Genomic DNA, 21585 nt, shown 5'->3' with positions numbered 1-21585 from the left:
AAGTTGTTAAAAAAAAAAAAAAAAAAAAGGGAAAAAAAAAAGCAGAAAGAAAAAAAATCTTGAAAGCATGAACTAAAAGCTGTAGATTTTTATCTTGAGTATCAGCTTTTATAGCTAGTGTGTAATGGTTTAATACCAAAAACTGTCTCCACATAAAACAAAACAAAATACAGATTTAAAAAGCACACAGAATTATTAAATATAAATTTCATTTTAGGTAAGCATTTTCCTGCAGTAGTGATGTAGGTATCCTTTCCCAGGTCAAAACATAAGCTTTGTGTTCTTGCTCCTTTGCTTATGGCCTAAACCTATTATTTGAGCCTCTGTACTTGTGTGATATTAATTCATGATACTGACAGTTAATCTATTTTTATAACTGTTATTATCTGAGCAAAATAACAAAATAGGTTCTTCATTTTCTCTTCCAGTCTGAGAGCATGTAACAGTGAGGAACAAAGTTAAAAGTATGATATTTTCAAGATCTTACATGGTTTTGCAATATTCTTAAAATGATTACTACTATGTGCCAGTATGGTAGTTATTTTGCTATTATTTGAGTATTATTTGGGTTTGCTTGGGTTTTGTTTGGGGTTTTTTTGCTATTGCAGGACAGATTTTCACCCAAATACTGAAGAATTTTAAATCACAGAGCACTACTGGGGCTGTACCAGCCCCAATGTGGCTCTAAATTCCTAGGAAGTTTAATCAAAATTCTTAATGATTACTAAAAGTTTACATTTTTTTCTCATTGGCTCCTTTTTATTCTTGCCTAGTTTACTCAGATGTGCATTATTTCATCCCTGTCTTCTCTGCTGAGACTAGAGTTGTTTAGGGAGGCTCATGGTAAGTAGCTCTTTGTGTCCATCCTCTTGCTTTATTTTGAGGTTTGTTTTGCACAACAGTGCAAATGGGGACAGTTTCCCCCTTCTTGGATGTGACGCTTATTGAATTCATTTCCATTAACAAGCTGTTGGAAGCAAGTTAATGCCACATTAATTTACTCTTACATCTGACTTTTCCTGCCTATTCTAAGGGTTGCTTAGACAACAGATCATCTCCTAAATATCTCATAAAAGGTCTGAAGTCCACTCCCCGCAAAAGTGGAATTATGATTAATAATTCAAAAGAGTAATTTATATCACACTAAAACTTGAATGACAAAAGAAATAAAGATGTTGGTATACAGGTGAAATTATTGGTAGAGATAATCTCTACAGAGATCCTTGACATGGTTACTTACAGGGACCAAGTAATATATTACTATTCATGAGCTGTTTATGTTTTCTTTTTCTTTGCAGTGTTCTAGGTGTCAGACAATCCTGGAACCAAGAACCTCAAATCACGTTTCATCCTCTGGTTTCCCTGAAACTCTTAGTTACACGTTGAAGTTACTGGATTTATGTTCTGTTCAAGGTATTTGCATACACACTCCTCTTTAAGAGCCTTTGATCTATTGTGAGCTGAAGGTTCATTGAGATTTTTGGTTTGTTACTTTTCGTAACACCTTTTGGCCTGATTTTGTGAGGTTAATCAGATAACTTATTTTGAGATGTACTTCATTTTCTAGCCTTACCATCACATATGCCTTTTGCAGGTAAGCCCCACTTCTAATCAACTTCTATAGTAGCCAATGCCCCATGTCACCATTTGACTGCCACCTATTCAGACATCTCTGTGGGAGGGTTGTGATAAAGCCATCTGGGCTCTTTGGTTATACAGGACATTGGCAGGTGTAGCAGAAAACTTCAGGTTCTCTAATGACAATGGGGTTAGTGGCAGTGTAAAATCAAAGTGGAAATGTCCTAAACCAGAAGTACTGAGAGAGAGATTTCTCACTGCTAGTTCTGGGGAGAAAATATGACACCCTGGGAGAGCTGATCCTTTTAGTGTTGCCCAGGTACCCAGTACTGCAGTGTGTGGCCAGAAATTATCTGTGAGTGAGACACAGGGTATCACTTGCAGACTTCAGGGCCAAGAAAATCCGCTCATATCCCAGTGTCTGCTGGCGGTAGCTCCAGGCTCTGTCAGTGTCACAGGAGCAAACTCTCTGTACTTTCCTACTCTAGACAGTTTGCTGCTGCCAGGAAGCACTCCAAGGAAGCACTGACATTTCCAAAGCATTCAGCCAATGAGCATGGGTGACAAACTCATAGATTTGTGGGGGTTTGAGGTAGATGTCCCCATCCAGGTTTAATGACATCATTCTACTCCACTTAAATGCTTACATTTTCCAAAATTTTTGCAGTAAAAAGGGCAAACCCAAATTTTCAGTCCGCAAATCAATGGTTTCTCATTGCAGAGCAAGACACAGTTTTTTAAGTAATACATTTTAATTTTAATTTTCCTAATTATATGCAAAACAATATGATTGTAGTACATAGGACAATACCTATCTTAAAGAAACTATTGTGTAGATAGATTTTCTTTTAGAATAGTTGGTAGTTAAAAGCTGTCCTTATTTCACTGAGGAAGTAAAATCCACACTTGTTAGGCTCTTATTTCATCCTCTTTCCTATGGTCTCACCTTTTTGGCCCCGCTAACTTTCATGTCCATAATGAACTCCATTTAGCTTCCCTGCAGCAGGACCTTGTCTTTGTTAATCACTGACCCAGCGGCGTGAAGCTGCATAGGAGAGCAGGTTATTTTTTTTTTTTCTGGATTTTCTCTACTTCCTTCAGCAGTTGTGACTTCTAAGAAACTGCAGAACAAACAAGTATAAAAGATCAGGAAGATGGCCTGAAAAAATAATGTTTAAAAGATGTCTCATTGTACTCAGTTCTCCAGTAGCTGCCAGCTACAGGTTGATGGCTGAAATCTTAGAAGGAGTTAATGAGATTAGATCTTTGGCAACTGATTGCTTAATGCTGTCTTCTCATTCAGTGGTGTCATGTTTGGGGGTTTTTTACTTTTTTCTTTTTTTCAGTAACCATATATAAACTTATCATGGAGATCAGCTGGGACCTCATGGCAGAAATCTCATTTAAAACAACTGGAAATTACTTCACCTTGGCTCAAGCCACAGCATAACAGATACCTTCTCCTCCTTCTCCAGCCCTGCTGTGAGTCAAAGGCATTTTCTGGGCTGTTACTTTCCTGTGCTGAATGACCTTGAGCCTCTTCCTGTTGCCCCATCTTTGCTTGGCTCAGCATGTGCATCTCTTGCTCTTTATAAATATGCCTGCGTGCTCGCCTTTGCTGTGTTCCTTTTTCTCCACAGCTGAAGGTATTGGTCCTTTGTCAGGCATTGAGACATGTTTTAGTTCATAAATGCCTATAGCAATTTTCCATGCTTTTGATAGTGAGGATTTTTTTCACCTTATTAAAAAAATGTTGGTATTGTGAAATGCATAGTACTCAGCTACTAGTGTGTTTCCTTTCTGCCCATGCTTGCAGAGTGAGGGGAAAATTAGGTGAAAAAGTAGAGTAGCAGCATTTTATACTTGTTTTGCTGGGACATAAATTTGCAGATTTGTGAAGTGGGGGAGAATCAGCCCACCGTGACTCACAGCACAAACACAGCACGGTTGGAAGAGCCCAGCCTGGGTTGTGTGTATCCTTACTAACAGGGAAAGCTGAAATGCTAATTGACGTTGCAATCTGCTTCAGGTCAGGTAAAGGTCATCAGAGCCCTGCAAACACTTAATCCTTCCCATGGAAGCTTTGTGGGATTCCCAGGGATCCTACAAAAATAACCTTTATGTTTGCTTACGTGGAGAATCTCTGCAGGAAGCAGAGCTGGCAGAGTGGTGGTAGAGAGGCGTGGGGATGGCAGAGGTGTCAGAGGGATGAGGAGGCTGGGCAGAGTCATCACCCTTTGCTTTTTTTTTCATGTTAAACACCATGTAAATACTGCTGTGAAACAAAGCTGCCACTCTTTGCTACCAATCACCTCTCAGATCTTCAGCCTCCTTGTAAAAGGCTGCATCAGCTTTTCCCAGATGTGAACACTAGGACAGATTGAAGCACAAGCTGAACGTAATGGTGAATGTAAGGTGGGGCAGGCACAATGCTAAGCACTGTGCAACTTCCAAATGAATGTCCATACATTCAGCAAGGTAATGTAGCACATGCATAACCTAATTTTTGCAGAAATATAGGGGCTGTGTATACGCATACCTGTGTATGCTGAAGTGCTCTGCTGGGCTGAGGCCAGGATGTTCAGCACTGTGTAGGTTTAGCCCTTCCAGATGTCTCCAAGGATAAAAGGGCAAGAAAGTGACAGTCAGACCCAGTAACAAGGAAAACAACCCAGCTTTTAAAAGGCTACTTTTGGTAATTAGGTATTTTGTGTACTGTGGCAAGATGTGAATTACAAAACCCCTAATAATAATGTAGTTCAGTCAGGGTAGCCTTGAAATTAGACCCCTAGCAGAGAGGTTGCACTGTATAATGATAGTACAGTACCATTTGTTTCAACACATTTAGCACTTCAGAATGGTATTTTTTTGTTAAACACCAGATGTTCCAGTGACCTGAGTGCTGACTTTAAAAGAATACACAATAGAATAGTGTGTCAAGGTCAACGGCACAAATTAATCTGTATTATCATGCTGTCATATTATCCCATATGCCCCATATGAGAAAGATCTATGGCTAGTGCTTTCCTTACGTGCAACTGTATGGCGTGTTGCAGTACACAGATTTTGAGTTTCCAAAGCCCTCAACCCCCCCTGAAAGGAATCTGATTCTTGCTTTGATAGTTTAAATTGTAAATGTAACATTCTTACAGCGGGTGAGGGCTGTGTGTGTATGTGACTGTAGTCTCACAGAACCAGAGAGACATGCAGCAGCACAGTGAGAATTATGTCTGTTAATTGTAAATTCTGCCTTTAAGGACTTCAAAATAACCTGGGTTGCTTGGTTATCAGCGTTTTTCTTTGACTTAAAAATGTGGTAAGGCACAAATGAATAATTGTTTACAAACATTTTAAATAATAGTTTATCTGCAATTGATACTTTTGTCTCCATGAATCCCCCATATCCCTTCTCCTTCCTGCCCTGTGACTTCTAAGCTATTGCTGCAAGATGGCAGGATGTCAATGCCCCCCAAATTGAACCTGTGATTTGTTTTTCTTTGATTTATGGGCTTGTAGTCAATAAACTTTATAAAGGAAAGTATCAGACTGAGCAATCAATCAAAGATAAGCAGATTCTTGTCCTTTAAAAGCATTTCACCCCAGTAAGCAAGGGCCTCATTCATCTTTTACAACCACTCTTGCAGCTTTCAGCTGAGAAAGGACTCGCTGCTGACTACATTCCCTTCTGCTGAAAACTCCCCTCTTCTGAGCTGAGATTTTTAAAATTCATTGCAGCAGTACATTTCCTTCCCATGTTATTTGCTATCTCTAAAAGGGCAGATTGTTTGCATGTTGTTACTAAAGGTAAATCTCCTTGCTGTGTAGAGAAGAAAAGGCTTATGTTTTAAAGTGTCAGAGGCATGGACTGTTGTTTTACAGAAACAGTAGTAATTTTCTTTGTTATTTTACAAAACAAAACACAAAAAAAAGGTTCCTGTTTGTTTTTTTTCATAGTATCTGAATTTCCTTTTGAGTCAGGCAAATGTTATCCTGCATGTTTTGCTTCTCTGAAGCACAGATGGTGTGCATATGCAGATTGGTGATTTTTTAATCAAAACAGTGACACTTGGGAATATATGTAAGTATTGTAATAATGCATTAGTCAGGAGTGATGTTGTAACACACTGAGATCATACACATAAATCTAAGACACCATGTCTAGACACCCCAGGGAAGATGGCATGCCATGGGTTAGAGCAAGCATTAAGGAAGTGCAATATTTCAAATATGATGGGAAAATAATGCAATTTGCAGACTTTAATAAAACCATTGGGGAATTAATTTCACTAAGGATACTCTCTCTCCCAAAACATCTATGTTTCTACATTTTCTTCATAGATAATCAGAAGGCAATGCACCGTACCTGCTATCTCAGGCATAAGCACAGTACGATATCTATGAATTGTGCTGCATCTTTAATATGCTGAATATGAAAATAATCCCTTTATAGTGCTTTAGTAGTACAAAACTGCATTATGCAAACAATGCACAGACAGCATAAACCTTGGAGATTCAGAATTTGAAGAGCTTATAAATTAATCTCATAAGTGTTGATTTGGGCATGCTCAGGGAGTGCGCTCAGCTGTAAAACTTGACTGACCTAACCCTCCCAGTTTTAATTATTAGCTTTTTGATTATCAAATATTAAATGAAGATGTGAAATTTATGACATTTGCATGTATCATTTTCCTAGCTCTGTAAAGGTTTTCTAAATTTTTTTTTAAAGAATCCTTGCTGTCTTTGGCTGCTTTTTGTTATTTGTTGTCTTGTATAGCTCTTGGCATATAATTTTAATCAAGCAACTGCCTTTTAAATTTTTGCAGTTGATAACTACTCACAAGAAAGTAACTTGCAGTACTATGCCAGGAATGTTGTGATAAAAATGTCAATTTAAACCTGGCCAAGGATGACAATAATAACTATTTCCAAGTGAGAAACTTGAACAGAATACATAACACAATGGCACTTTTTACTTTCTGCCAGTGCAATACGTGCAGGAGCTTGAAAGGTTCCCATAATGATAACCCTCACAGTCAAAACCCTGCTTAAGAGTTGTCTGCATTGGTAGCTCCATCAACCTCATCATCTCTTGTCATCTGAAAGGCTGATAGTAGAAAATCTTCAAGACAACTAAACATTTTTAATTAAAATATCATCAACTCAAATGCTGGCTGTAATCAGTCCTATAAATTCTGCAGCTATAGAAGCTAGTGAACGAGGGAGCTCAGGTTTTGCCAGTAGTGACAATGGTTTATAGCCTGACCAACTGAACTCTGTTTCAGAAAACTAGTTGCATATGCTAGCATGGAGTAAACCCAGACAATTCAGCATTTGCCCTCCCCTCATCTGTCTTTTCCTCTCTGGGCTATAAAGACACTCATCCAGAATCCTTTATTAGGACAGTAAGCCACTGTGAAGATACTTTGAAATCAAAACCTGAAACATGATGGGTTGGGACATAAGCGATACTTTGAAATTGTCAGGAGATTCCTGGAAAAGATGAGTTCACAGAGCTGGAAACAACATGGCATATGTCGTGAGGCCTCTCTGCATACAGCCCACCTCCTTCTTCAGAAAATTGTAAACCACCACTTATATTTAGCTCTTCCCATTTCAAAGTTAGATTTTGTCTTCTAGGACATTCAGGAAATGTGAATGGGCCTCAGGGCTTGTGCAGGGGTAGAAATACTTCTGCAAAATAATAATAATGAGCAGCTTTCATGGATCTCCATGGAGATTTCTTCCCTCTGAGCATCTTCCAAGGTCTTTGCCACAGAGCAGAATATCTCTTCTTTTAGGCCAATCTTCCTGTCGTCCTTTGCCTCTTCCCACCTATCTGGTGCTACACAGCTATTATTAGTGTGTTTCATATTTATTATATATTCATTTGCACAGTCCTCATTTGTCTTTTTCCTTCATACTCCCTTACTCTGGAACTTGATCTTTGTTGAATTTCTGCTGTGTTTCCACCAGCACTTAATCTGTGTTAATTATTGTCATCCTTCATATTACAGTATTACATCCTTCATTCTTCATATTACAGTATCCAAATTCTACCCACTTTAAACAGTATCACATAAAGATGCACTAATGCTTTAATTTCGAGACAGGTTTTGGTAATATCAGTTCTTCTGAATGCAATGTATTACAGTCAGGTTCAATAAATATAACCCTCACTGTTCACTAGAATAGAAACCAAATCCTGGATTCTTCTATTCTGTGGAAGCTACTGCAGTTTACTTCTAGCATTTTCTGCCTATTAGATGGATTTTTGCTCTATTTCTTCATATGGAGGAAGGGGTTCCATGCAGCAGCTCTGGGTCACGTACGTTTTTGCTGATAACTCCTGGCTGCATCCCACTATGTCTGATCTTCAGAGGCACACTTGCACTGCTCCTTCCCGTGGAGATCCACAGCAGAGAGAATGGGGTGAGGAAGGTGCGCTTACCTTCTCTCCTGGTTGCATATCCATGTGTGGTTCGGATCAAAACATCCTATAGATCTAATTCTCTAGCTCTGGGGGTGTAAATGATGGCACTGTCATTAGCCTGGGCTCAGCAGAGGGTCAGCCATGGTTGGGGATGGGATGTGAGGGGAGCAGGAGGCTCCTGGTGCCTCCTTGCTGCAGCCCCTCGGCCCAGACAGTGCACAGCCTTCACTGGTCAGTCAGAGATGGTCATTAAACCTGGCCATGGAGAACAACTTGTCATCCTGCAGGAATATCAGATGCTAGACAGACCATTTTAACCTTGCTTAACCTTTCACTGTGCTCCTTAGCTAATGAGATGAATGAGAGTTTTTTTGGTGTTTCTTGACCTAGATCTTTTACATGACAGTTCTGTGTATTTGAGCAGCCTAATGCCTTATGTTTTGTAAATCAATATAGCTTTATCTATTTTTAAAAAGCTAGAAATGTTTCTTTTTAGGCATACTATTGTATCCTATAAATAATATTGATTTGTTTAGCCTGAAAAACTATTTAATTTTGAATTGGCTCACCTTGTTAGTCAAATACAGTTCTTGGGTAAGTCCAAGCATGAGTCTCATCACATTACTTTTATCCCTATGGTGTAGCAAACCTGGTGTCAATAAATGGAGAATGGGATCTCCTGTGCATAAACCATATCTAAATTTTCAATTTACGGAAGTTTTTTAGACTCTGGGATTTAATGGGCAAACACAAGAAAGCAGTTATAGCAGATTGCACAGCCTCATGTTACCTCAAATAATGCAAATGTTATAGGACAGTGATGGGAATGTTCAACATTAAAAGCCAGCTTTACATAGTGTTATGTGAATTGCACTGGCTCAGCTAAAAAGGAAAACTTAAAATTTGATTTTCTATTTACATCTTCAATATACACTTTTCCTAGTTATTATTTTACTTGTGTCCTTCCATCCTTGCCCTCCTTCCATTGACTGAAGTACAAATACTCTCATTGCCATTTGCAATGTTCTGAAATGAAGATTTCAAGACAAGAGAACAAAATACTGGAATTCAGGGTTGGGGTCATTGCTCCATCTGTTGTCTGCTGTGTTTGACACAACCAGTATTATACTGCATGTACAACTAGAAAGGACCAGTACAGTGATGTTTCTTGCAGGTGCTTCAGACACATCTAAAGGCATTTTTGAACATAACTTCTGACATTACCTTCCCATGTGTTCAAGACTCCTGTGCCAGTATTTTCTCAGTTTCAACTGAGAATTGTTGAAATTGTCCAACTCCATGATAAGATTCTTATACAAGCCCTTGGATTGCACGGTAAATAGGTACCCCTTTAATCTGTTCACATATAAGACACAAAATCCTGATTCAATTATCCTCTCATAGCAGATGTTTGACACTTTAGGTACCAAATAGATTGTACAAAGATTGGCTCTGAAAGTACAGACTGAATTAATACACAAATGCAGGCATGATAGTGATTTTCAGGCTCATATTTTATGTTAGCATTATACAAATGCAACCAAGGAAGTGATTAGTACATTTCTCTATTGAACTTCTGAGACATTAGTTTGTGTATTATTACTTGCAACTAGCTTTTCAATTTTACTGCTATTTGCTTTTCTCAGTTGGTAAGGACAAAATATCAGGTTGATGATTTACATTTTATGTGGGGAAAAAATATGAATTGCAAGAAGGTCAGTCTGAAGTTTTATAGAAACATTAGAGAAGCTAAACAGCTTTAACTCTTAGTTCCAGAAATTAATGCATAGTATTGTTTTCCAAAAACACAGCATCATCTCATGACTTTAAAAATGACTGTGTGAAAAGCACATAAGTCCATTTTGTATAAAAATGAAACAGAAAGCATTAATATCTGCTTGCGAAGGGGATGCCCATATGAATTTGTGATAGGCATCTAACTGCGGAGGTAAGTAATAAGCAGGTATTGACTTCTATTGAGACCAGTATCGAGATTTGTCGACCCAAAGAGGTTACAATTGACTGAAGAGTGGGGCAGTAAATCTTGTTATTGAACAAAAAGCTAAAGTCAATATATGTATTATTATAAACATTTTTCTTTTGGAAGAGATAATAAGGGTGGAGTGGTTTAAGACTTTAGATTTATATGGCCGTGATAGCATACAGCTTCTTTTATTTAGTCGAAGGAGAAGAATGCCTGGGGGGAGGTTGTGCTTTTGGTTTTTTTTTTCTTCCTTTTTTTTTCATTTTTAAAAATTTATTTATTTTTAATACTGCTTCACCAATCATGCCAAAGCAGTAAAGCCTGCATCAACTTTCACATCATAAACCCTTATTCTCATTGTTTTATAACTCAGCTATAAAGGTTATTTTCAGATTGAAATTTGGCCTGCAAGCTCTTTGCCTAAGAATCATTTTTTCCCCAGAAGGGTGAAAGGAATAAAGATGATCTATTGAACTATTTATTGAATTTTAGAGGAGCACAGAAAATACGTGTTGTGATTTTTATATAATTCAAGATTTAGATTGTATTCCTTATTGAATATTATTTTCTGCATAAAGCTAGGATTTACTTGATCATAAAGGTGTGGGCTGAAAATGTTCTTTCAGTGCTTTCAAACACTTGCTAATATTAATCCATGCCTTTATTGTAAACAAGTATGATTTTTATGATTCTTATATTTTAGTCCACTCTATTATGCTCTGGTCAGTACATTATATTTTAGGTTATTTCTTGGAAAAATAAAGAGACAGAGCACGGAAGAAAACAGAAATCCATCCATCTGAAGACATTCAGCTTATTAATTAATAAGTCACACACATCCCATAGTGAGTGGCTGAAGAAATAGCTGTTGAATTGCTATTTTATAACGTTTATATGTTAGTGTCTTGACTGCCAGTAGAAATGATCCTCCAGTAACTCAAAAATTCTCTAACAAAAATAATTTGTTGTTTTCCATTGCAGAAACCATCTGCCTCCTTCCTTAGTTCACAAGACCCTCTTATGTTTCTCTAGGATTCAGGACTTGTACTAATTTAGGAGACTCACTGAATCTCTTTAGCAGCACAGGCTACGATAAATGCATCAAACATATTCTCTGCTCTTTGCACTGGCTTGCTGTGAATTTAAAAACAAACCCTAGCTTGCCACCCTCGTCTTGGAGCCATTTGGTGGCCTGGTCTCAGTGTAGAGGGGGCTGCCCCAGGCTGGCAGTGGAGCCCTGGGTGTGCCGCAGTGCCCGCGCTGCGCCTGGCACGGCTGTGCCGGAGTATTGCGTGCTTTGGAGCAGGAGGAGAGCTTCCTTCTGCAGAGGGCAGAGAGGAATGACCATCCCATCCAAACCCTGGGTCCCAGCTCTGCTCTGCTGCCTGGTGAGGTGCTCTCTGGTGCTCAGTTTGCAGTTCCCTTGATTCAGTTCCCTTCTGTGCTCCCACACTGGTGGCATCACTTGCAGTGGCATTCTGAGCTGGGAATTACTGCACTGTGGCTGATGGCCAGGACCTTTGCCCTCCTTGGAGAAGTTCTCCTCCTGTCTCTGTATAACCTCATGGAAATATCATCATGGACATTATCTACTCTTCTGTCAGGCCTCAGTACGGTGAAAGAAACCTTGAGAAGTGTACCTCCCACAAGAGCAGTATTTACAAATTCCCTGCAAAAATAACCAGACTTATTTTGAATTGAATGCTATTTCCTCTCGCTGTTTATGCAGTTTCTGCTCTGGAAATGTATAGGAGGGAAGGATAATTGTCTCATCCTCAGTTTTGCCGCATTTAAAACATGCACGCAGATGAACACTCTCACTAAAACTATGTGACCTGAGGCCTTAGCTTTCCACAAGTCTGACCATTGCTTCGGGTCCTTTAACTTTTGTCCTCCAAGTAGCAAAGAGTGAAAACACAGAAAAACCATTTTGTAATCCTTCAATATGTCATAGCTACATTTTTCTCTGTAATATGGAGTGATTGTTGGTACTTATGGTGCATCAGGAGTGCATCTGGCTGGGGATGCTGGTGTTGGCAGACAATGCAGTTGCCTTCCTCCCAAACACGAATGAGAAGCTCAGCTTGCACTCTTACCCAATATGGACAAGCAGAGTGGGACATATTTGCTTATTTCACCGCAATTAGATAAATTACTCTGAGTTTAGTCAGAGAAGGTTGCTAGGAAGAAGTTTGGCTTAGAGTACCTTGGGCTCCAACCATAGTCAACTAAATCTATGGATTCTTATGCTCTGCCTGAGGCTTTTCATTCACTACAAGCTAATGTACTTCAACTTCGTCTGCTACAGTATATGAAGGAGCAGTTTCTTTCCAAAAGCATGCATGTTCCTGGAAGCACACCAGGTTTTAAGAAACCACAGAATCTGGCTGTGCTTTGCCCACTTTATTGCAGTTTCTGTCTATAGATGCTGATGCATTTAAATTAGTTGCCATTTCCAATCTATTATAAAGGCTATAGATGAAAATCTTCTGTAGCTACAAAGTGCCCACAAATTTATTCAAACCTACTGAAACTTCATTCATTTCCATTCCCAAGACAGTTTCCAGCCTTTCCCTATGGATATGCATGCTGTTTAATGGCACATGAATTAGCATGTCTGCTTGTTGGCACCAATGTGGTAATGGTGGCAGTTGCTGATAAAGCTCATTAGATGGAAATAAAGGATCTCAAGTAAGTTAATGGTGAAAAACATCTGAATTTAGTAGGAGCAGATCTGTGAACATAAAATGAGTCTGTAATATATTGAGCTTCAGCATGGTCAGGCTCTGGCTTGTGGCTTCTTGTTGTGGGGAGATTTTTTAAAATTCTGGGTTTACTTAATTTTGTTTTAGAAAATCACCTGATTTTTGTTGTATGAGCTGTCTAAACAACTTTGTCTGCTGGTGTCTTTTTAAAACGCGCTTATAGAAAGTGAATTGTAAGCTGGATTTGTGAAGTAGGAGGGAAAATCCATTTATGATGACATCCTTTTCCTGAAGCTTATGCTGGCCAACTCTGCTGCTTCTGAATGAGATACACCTTTTTAAATATATACAATTTAAGCACAGTATTGTCAGATAATGCAAAAATAGATATTCAACCAATATATCTTGGGCTGAACGTCCCATCTGAAAATGACAGCTTCTTTTCCAGTTTGAAAATAGTACTTCTGCACTCATTTTCCCATGAATACACCATTGCCTTCTTTGGTCATGCTGAACTACTTTTTATTCACCATACAAGGTAATATGGTATCAGAGTAGTGCCATGCAGATCTATGATGTGGTTTTTCGAATAAATACACTAGGGTGATTTATATGGAGCTTATTAGTGTTCACAAAGAGCCAGATCATGATTGATTTGACCCTAATTTGCTCGTTCTGATTTTCCACTGTTCAAAAATTACTCTGTTTAAGCTGGAGATATGCTGCTCTCACCACTGTTTGCCAGAGTGGGATTAATAGTAGAATAATGTCAAGCCAAACGAACTTAAACTGGTAAAGTTACTTACTTTTTAAAAAAGAGATGGGATTAGTGGGTTATGTGGGTGAAAATCTTTCTAGTATCACAAGCCTTGTAAGCCCAAAGAACGTTTTTATTATAGTCAGTGGGGGATGTTCAAACAAGGAGAAGTTGAAGAGCAAAAATGTGATTCTAGCTGATTCTTGATCTTGCTGGGGGAGGCTGTGCTTTGATTTCTTTCAGGAAAGCACAGTGCACACCTGTGGTATTATATAAAACATTACATAATTATGAGAATAATACCCTGAATTTTCTCCCTCCAGCTCTGGCCTAGTCCACCTCTAATGAAGCAGCAAGTGTGTGGTGACTTTCATTCAGATCTGTCCTTGTGGCTTAGCTTGCAAGTGTGTGAATTTATACATGGTGCCCTTGGCATTTATTTTCTGGTGTTGCTTTTGGTTATTTCAGGGGAAAGCCTACTGATGTTCCCTTAAAATAAGTTTACTATTCAGGCCAGATTGTTGTCTTTTCTTTCCTGCCACGCTTGCAGCCTAATTGTATTTAATATCACAGTTCAGGGCTTTCCTCTCTCTGCTCCTTGTCACTTAGAGGTATTTAAAAGAGGATTTAAACCAGCTATTTTTTGTACTTAATCCTTGATCCCTTCTGCCCGCCCCCTGCCCAAGCTTGCTCATTCACTGGAAATAGCAACCTATGTCCACATTTTACTGCTCTAGTTTATAGTAATTTTGTCTTATGCCTTTGGAGTATAAATGATTGTTCAATTCAGACATTCAAAATGAAAGTGAAGTTGCCAGTGGAAACGGGTGACTCATTATACAATGAGTGAGTACAAATAAAAAGGTGCCTGAGTATAATAATCAGAAGATATTGACTTTTGTTGAGGTCAGGATCACAATTTATTAACCCAAGAGGTAAATATTGACTGAAACTTTGGGCAGCTTTTTTTTCTTCCTTTACTTATTGCCCAGAGAAGACTGTAGAGGATTTACTAAATAACTCCATCTGCTTGCACAGTAAGATGGAGACTTTTGCATTTTGCCTGCAGTTTTATGTTCGTCTTTTGTTCTGGCTCTCCCAAGGGCAAAACGATTTATAGCATATTTTAGAGGAATATTTAAAATCATGCTAATTGCTGTTTCTTTGTCATTGATTTTGCTCTTGACAAGCCAGAATCCTTCTCCTGAAACAGGTTTTGCTTCTGAGCACTTCTTCAGATGATCCCAGCCCCAAACTGGCTGTCTGCATTTTCTCTCCTGCCCTGGCCATTGCCCTCTCTGATGTCTTGGGGACCATTTTTTGTGCGTGGGTGTGTCTAAAAACACCAAGGATATTGTAGCAGCCATCAGAAAGATGCCCTTGGGAATGGTGACTCCTTGTGCTGCTGACATTCTGTTCACTCTCTAGAAAGGGCTTTACAATCAAATTATTTTCCAGCTGCAGGGACCCTTGTTTGGCTAAAATGAGCACCCTGAAACTGCTATTCTGCCATCTTACTTGGAAAACCAGGCTTTTCCAGGTTTCCTCCATTTCTGTCTGCTCTGTGCTTCCTAGGGTCTGCACAGTTTGTGCTGAAGTTTATGTTTGGGATTCCTGGGGCAGTTATGAGCCTTTTTGGAGCAGGGCACTTACCTGCTTTAAATTCAGTCACATTTTTTGTTTGTGCTTACCTGTCGGGTTTTTTGTTGCTAGTAATTTATGGGGTGACAGTCCCATGGCTGGCATTTTGCTGTGGATCTGGTCCTTGCCTCAGGAACCACATGGGTGCAGAGCTCCCGCAGGCCTGGCTGGGGACCAAGGGGTGTTGGTTGCCAGATGCCACCTCACAGCCACTGCTACCACATCTGGGCAACATCTGTAGCCCTTGACCTTGCTGTCTTCCAAGCTAAAAGAGATGGTGTAGTGAGAATCAGTGTGACTTTCTACTCTTACAGGCCAATTTATAGATTTGCTTCTTTTCTGTCCTCCCTTCTCCCTCCCTTTCCTTCTCCTTCCCCAGTCTTGTATTTTGTCAAATAATCTGCTGCTTCTTTTTCAGTGTTCTCATTGCCCATTGTCTTGTATCTTTGCTCCTGCATCCTCCTCAGAGTAAGATTTTTTCTGTTTAGAGTCTGATTTACATGAGTAAGGCCTCAGGATAATCAGGCAGTATTGAATTTTCACACAATTTTAAATATTACAAAATAACTCCAGTGAGCTTTTATCAGGAGAGGGCTGCTTCATGAACATTGGAAAAGTGTCCTGAACCTGCTGATAAAATGCATCTGTGAAAAAGGGACTGAAAAGTATTAGTATCAAATTGTTATATATGAAAGCAAAGTCCTAAATCAAACTTTGTCATCTGTAGATTTTGGTGGAGGTGTGGACATCTGTATAGCAAACATAAGCCTACTGAAAATAAACTTTTCCTCACTACCTCTGCAGAGCCTTCAGAATGGATCCACAGATTCCTGGGCATTTATAGACCACAGACTAGAAGCCACAGCCAAAAATCAGTTTTTTTTTTAGGAACCTGCCCCAAATGGTGACACAGGCTGATTTAAAGAGTGCTTAAATCACTCTGTGGTGTTAGACTCTAGTGCTTCTGCTGCATCTTGGAGACTCCAAGTCTGTTCTGCACACTTCTACGTGTCTGGCTCGTGTCTGGTGTAATGTAGCCTGCATGACCTGATCCACAGACTCCCATTACCTCTACCAGTGAGGCCCATAAAACACTTTTGGGCTCAGACCAAAGTAAAAGGGCCAGAGGAAATGAGTTTAAAAGCCTGAGCACATCTCCCAATGGACATAACAGTCCACATCACAAAATTTATATACACAATTTGAAATAATTGGCAACTTTAGGAAGCAAAGCAAAGAGCAAAATGGAGCTACTTTAGCTGATTATTTATGATCACCTTTTGTCTTAGATGTTTCTGTAAGGAAAATCTTGCCTGTTTGGTAGTTCAAATCACTAATGCTGAACCTGAACTACTCTGTTCTCTGCTCTAAATGAGAATCACACATTCACTGTCTATTTAACAAGTGATTTTGCTGTATTTTTAAATTTAAATGATTTGTCTCCCTTTATTTCCCAACGTTTAGGTGAAACTCCCTCCCCAGGCTCTGCTACCTCTCTGTTGCCCTCTAAGTACTTCATATGAAAGGTCATAGGCTCACAATACTGACTCCTTGCAAAGTTCAACTGGCTTTCTTTTGTAGGATAAAGCCATTCCCCATCTCCATAGCAAGGGAGGTCCCCTGGCAGCAAAACAAATGTGGTTAGTTATGTGTGGCATGAACCTCAGCTGCACTGGGAGCTGAGCTCCGGAAAACATGTAATGGTAATGTATCGAGAATTACAAGGCTAACCCATCAGCCTCTCTCAAGAAATTTAACTCTGAAATGTTTTATTTTGCCTAGGGAAAGTCTATTTGGGTCTATCATCTGCTTTCCAGGAAGGTCCAGCACTCCCTGCTCCCCTGCTCCTTAGCAGGACGGATGGCATATAAAGAGGTCAAAGAGACTACCAGTGTCATGCCATAAATCAGTGGTTCAGCTTAGAGGAGAGCCCAAAAGGCTTCTGCTCATCTGGTGTAAACTGACTCATTCTGCTGCAGTCAACAGAGGATCTGACAGCAGCAGATTTGCCCCAGGAGCTTCAGAATTCCCGCTTTTATCTAACTGGTATTTCAGACATTCTTTCTCTATTGTCAATGGCAGAGATTTTATTAATATCCTCTTAATAAGTATATTTCAACTACAGCTTCATAGAATATCCATACTTCCCTCCCTGCCCACAAATAAGATATTACGTATATGTGATTATAAAACTACCAGTAGCCAATTTAGTTTAATTTAAATTTAGATTTTGCCCTAAACAAATACTGATGTGCCCTGTATATTTTTACTGCCAGATCATGATTTACTAACTCCGTTTTGGGGGTTAAAGAGAGCACGACCTTGCCCCATATTAATATTTAAAGGTTACCGTGCACATGAAATCAGATGCTGACACAAGTCTCAAAGGACTAAGAGGTTTTTAATCTTTTGAAGAAGCAGTGCCACACTGAAAAATGTATTACTACATTCAAAACAGAGCATGTAACAAATGTCCCACTAGCAGGCATCAGAGACTGCAAATTTCATTCAGTGTAATATGGTCCACAAATACCAACTTTTTTCCAGAAGGGAAATTGCAATGCCACAAAGGCTGATGCTTGACACCATAGCAAAGGCCAGCAGCGGCATCTCAGACACTGCAGTAAAAGAGTTTGCCATCCAGTTCTAAATGCAGGAGCTGTTTAGTGCCCTTTTCAAGGCAATACATAGATTTTACTCTTTCAAAAAGGTGAAAGTTTATATACATTTCTGTACGAATGCAATTTAGAACAGTTTAGGAACCACATGGTTCTTTGTTTTTACAACAGCACAAGCCTAAAATATGAAATCCTCCTGATTTTCTTTTAATGCAGTAAAAAAGAAAGCCAGAACTGTTTTAATAGAAAACAGAAACAGCTGATATTTAACATAAATGAATAATTTTTATGCCTTTTTTAGAGCACAATTTTTTTCTTTAAAAAAATTCAAGCTTAGCCTATTAGCATCTTTAACTCATGTCTTTCCACTACACTTAAGCTTCAAACAAAAATATGAACTAGCAAGCCATAGAAGAGTCTAATTAGTTTCTCATTGCATTTTGGGTGTACTCAGCTTGTACAAAAATGCTGTAGATGAAGTCTCTGATTACAGTAGTTCCTGTGTTTTGATAGTATCAGGCAGGTGTTACAGGACTTGAAAAGTCATGACTGAATGGCTCTATCCACTGTCCTTTTGGGTGGATGACAGAGGTGGCAGCTGGCTATTTCTGGTCTCTTGTGTCATGTTTCTGACAGGTAATTGCAGACTGGTGCCTCTGGGAGCTTGCTGTGGTGCTGCCAGAAAGCACTGCTCTGGTTTGGGGATAGTTCAACCAAATGTTAGATAGATAAAGAAGAATTTGGGTACTAGAGGTTTCCAGCCCTGAGGAATTAGGAGCCTGTGAATGTGCATGTTCATTTCCAAATCATCAGCTGAGAGTCACCATGATGTTTGCTGATGGGTTTATATCCAATGGCAGTAGTCATTAAAAGGAAAAGGAACTAGACCTACTGTTTGGAAGTTAGGGAGGCAGTGCTGGAGAATTTGGTGCAAGGAGAGCAAGAGCATCCCTTCTTGGAGAGGCAGATCCCCTTGCCATGGGGTGTTGAAAGCTGACCATCATCTTGGAGTTTACTGTGCTGTTGAAGCAGCATTGTTCTAACCTAACCCTCCCCTGGCCATTTCACGAGCAGGGTACACCTTTTTTGTTCCCTTTACAACCGTTAAGGTCTTTTAACCTTCCTTTTCCCTTAGCATGTCTGCCCCAGGCCCATCCTTCTTCTGTTTGTGCCCTCCCTCAGCAAGGTTATGAGGAATGGGAGCAGATGCCAGAGAATGTGCATCTTCTGAGTAAGTGAGTACATAAAAGGGGACAGGAAAAACTGCGTGGAGACTTTTGCTTTCAGTGCTTCCCACGCATGTGGTCCCAGTTCAATACATTTGCCAGTCACCTAAGCTATTTCCCTCTAAATTCGGTTGTCTTGTCAGATTTTTGTGGGGGCAATATTTATTGGAAGTTTTTTGGTCACTGTAAACACAATTTGATCTATTTTATTTGAAATGAGTGTTTTTCTCAGCATGACTTACTTAGAACTTCATACTGCTAAGTCTCAAAAAAAGAATTTCAGTGAGTCACAAGTGCTGCAAGATGGCATGATGCCATTCACAGAAATAACAACTACAGATGCATAAAAAAAATTAGAATTTGAGAATCTGAAGTTCTTTGCAAAATCTGTAACACTTTTATTATCAACATTGCTGATAGTACAAATGGGACTGAAGCAACTGATAAGTGTTCTGGTCCAATGAATTCACCTACTGCTTATGATCCTTCCAGTCGTATTTTTAACTGTTTTGGCATTCCCCATTAAATCTCCCTAAACAGTCTTCTTGCTGGTTCAGTGCTCTCGACCAGGAAGCTTGTGAGTTTGTGAGGATTTGTACTTGATCATGAATGATTCATGAAACAAGCTTAGAAAACTAAGTTTAACATCTTATTCAATGCTGAGGAAAAAAAGAGCATCTTCTCCCATACTCGTAACAACTTGGCTAAAAAGGAAGAGTCTCAATGTCTCATTTTAAACACTGAAATTCAGAGCATCTGTTGCCTTTCCAGCTAAACCTCATCTCTACTAAGAAGCAAGAGGAAGCATTTTAATTTACTACTGTAGCTGGTTTTGGTTTTCGTTCTGTTCATACATTTGACCACATACCAGCAGCACACACAGCCGGGTTCTTGGGGCACAGCTGACAGCCAGGAGCTGCCCATGTCGCCGTTTCTTGCTCACATTTAACCATGTGTTAGACTTTTCTCTAAAAGCTATGTCTGAAATCTGTTGATCTTGTTTTCATTTGTATGATTGATTCTATAGGCTCCTTAGGACAAAAGAAAGCTTAAGCCCCGGGGTGTTAGGTTCTGGTGCCTCTCTTTCCTTCTCCTCTCCCTTGACCTCTCTGTGCACGGCAGACAGAAGTGCCCTGTTTCTGATGGGTGTGTGTGTGACACTCAGAGCCTGGGAACACACAGCAATCTTTCCCTGCTGTGCATATTCCATACTGATGATATTTGAGTCTTGGTTTTCGCACCAGCGAAATGGGGATAATTGTGTTGCTTTGATGTGCTGATAAAAGTGCCTTGTGAGAGCTAAATATTTCTTTGTGGAACATGCCATAGCATGTTTGGAAGCTCTGTACAGCAAAGGGTAGGAAGACGGCAGAGACGTGGATCTGATGCAAAAAAATCGGGACAAAACAGAGGAGGTCCATGGTTATTCCCTTGCTGTCCTTTGTCTCCTATTCTAGCTCTGCAAGAGTATGAGGATTTTTTTCCACTTCCTTTGCTGAATGAAACGACGACAGCACAGCATACATCTAGGGACACCTGCTGAGAGAATAAAACACAATAAACACGAGCATGCTATGGTGAGAGACACAGTTTGCTTGTACTATAGACATTTTGATCCAGAGTTACAGAAAGTTTAAACCCGTAAATTAAAATAAATTCAAATGCTTTTGCTATTCAACCTGAGGTTTTTTTTGTTGTGCTTTGGGGTTTTTTTAAGCTGGAAAAATTTTGATCTCATGGTTAATAGAATTATGAAAAAGAAGAAAGTACTTCTGAAAAAGGTCTTCTAAGGTGTCCCCTGTGACTATGATTTTAAACTGGTCTTGCATTAATTGCAGTTTCTCTGGCTGTTTGTTGGGCCATTGCCATGCTGCTTTAAGGTCTTGATGCTTTTATCTAGCCCTCCCCTATTCTCTGTTTGTTCTTCAGCAAGGACAAGAGGAACCCTTACGGTATGCAAATACATAATGCTTTCTATGCTTCTTTCTTTAGTGACATAAAAGGATTTTTTAAAAAAGGCAAGTTGAATACATGGCAATAAAGACATGAATCTTCAGAAGCAGGCAAGCTACACTCCCTCTGCACTTCACAAATGAAGCATGGTTTTTGCAAAGAAAGAGTTTGTTAGGAGGACCAGAGGAAGCAGGATTTCCATAATGATTTGCAAGAAAAAATTCTGTAACACATGGCACCGTATTTCCTTCAGAACTGCAATCCCCTTGGGACCAAATTCTTTACTACTTAATCACTGCAGTAATTAGAGATGATGTTGGCAAGTGTTCATTGAACGTTGTGTCATTTTACATCTTAAAACATTTTGGCGTTACTTTCCATTTCCTTTATTCGGTGTGTTCTGGTCCATCCCCTGGATGATTAGACACAGCTGGCCTTTGCTTTGGGACCAGGTCAGTTTTGCAATTAAGAGCTGTGTTGGTCTGCACTGATAAAAACAGGGACTAAATAGTTCTATTTATGGTTTATAAATTACTTTTCCACCAAACGTTTTTTATAATGACTTGTACACAAGAGACTTGATGTGAAACAAATCTCTGAGCGAAACAGAGGATTCCAGCCACAAAAAATGGCTCTGTCCTACAGTGAGCATTGTAATGTGGAAAACTGCAATAACAAAGCATGAATGAAGAT

General features: G+C 39.4%; 1 long non-coding RNA gene across 2 annotated transcripts in view; it reads left to right on the top strand.

The window, feature by feature from the left end:
- LOC108445582 overlaps window positions 1-20581 on the top strand; it is a 188492-nt gene extending 167911 nt beyond the window's left edge. Inside the window, exons 23-26 of one of the 2 annotated variants that reach the window (XR_001860494.1) lie at window positions 774-843; window positions 1299-1413; window positions 2925-3060; window positions 20397-20581. This is a non-coding gene — a long non-coding RNA (uncharacterized LOC108445582). The remainder of the gene's footprint in view (window positions 1-773; window positions 844-1298; window positions 1414-2924; window positions 3061-20396) is intronic. The other variant, XR_001860500.1, reaches the window with a different exon arrangement.
- Window positions 20582-21585: the final 1004 nt, after the last annotated feature.

This window comes from Corvus brachyrhynchos, unplaced genomic scaffold (genome assembly GCF_000691975.1).
Source record: "Corvus brachyrhynchos isolate BGI_N302 unplaced genomic scaffold, ASM69197v1 scaffold101, whole genome shotgun sequence".
Lineage (NCBI taxonomy): Eukaryota > Metazoa > Chordata > Aves > Passeriformes > Corvidae > Corvus > Corvus brachyrhynchos.
This window is presented reverse-complemented; position numbering and strand designations above follow the sequence as displayed.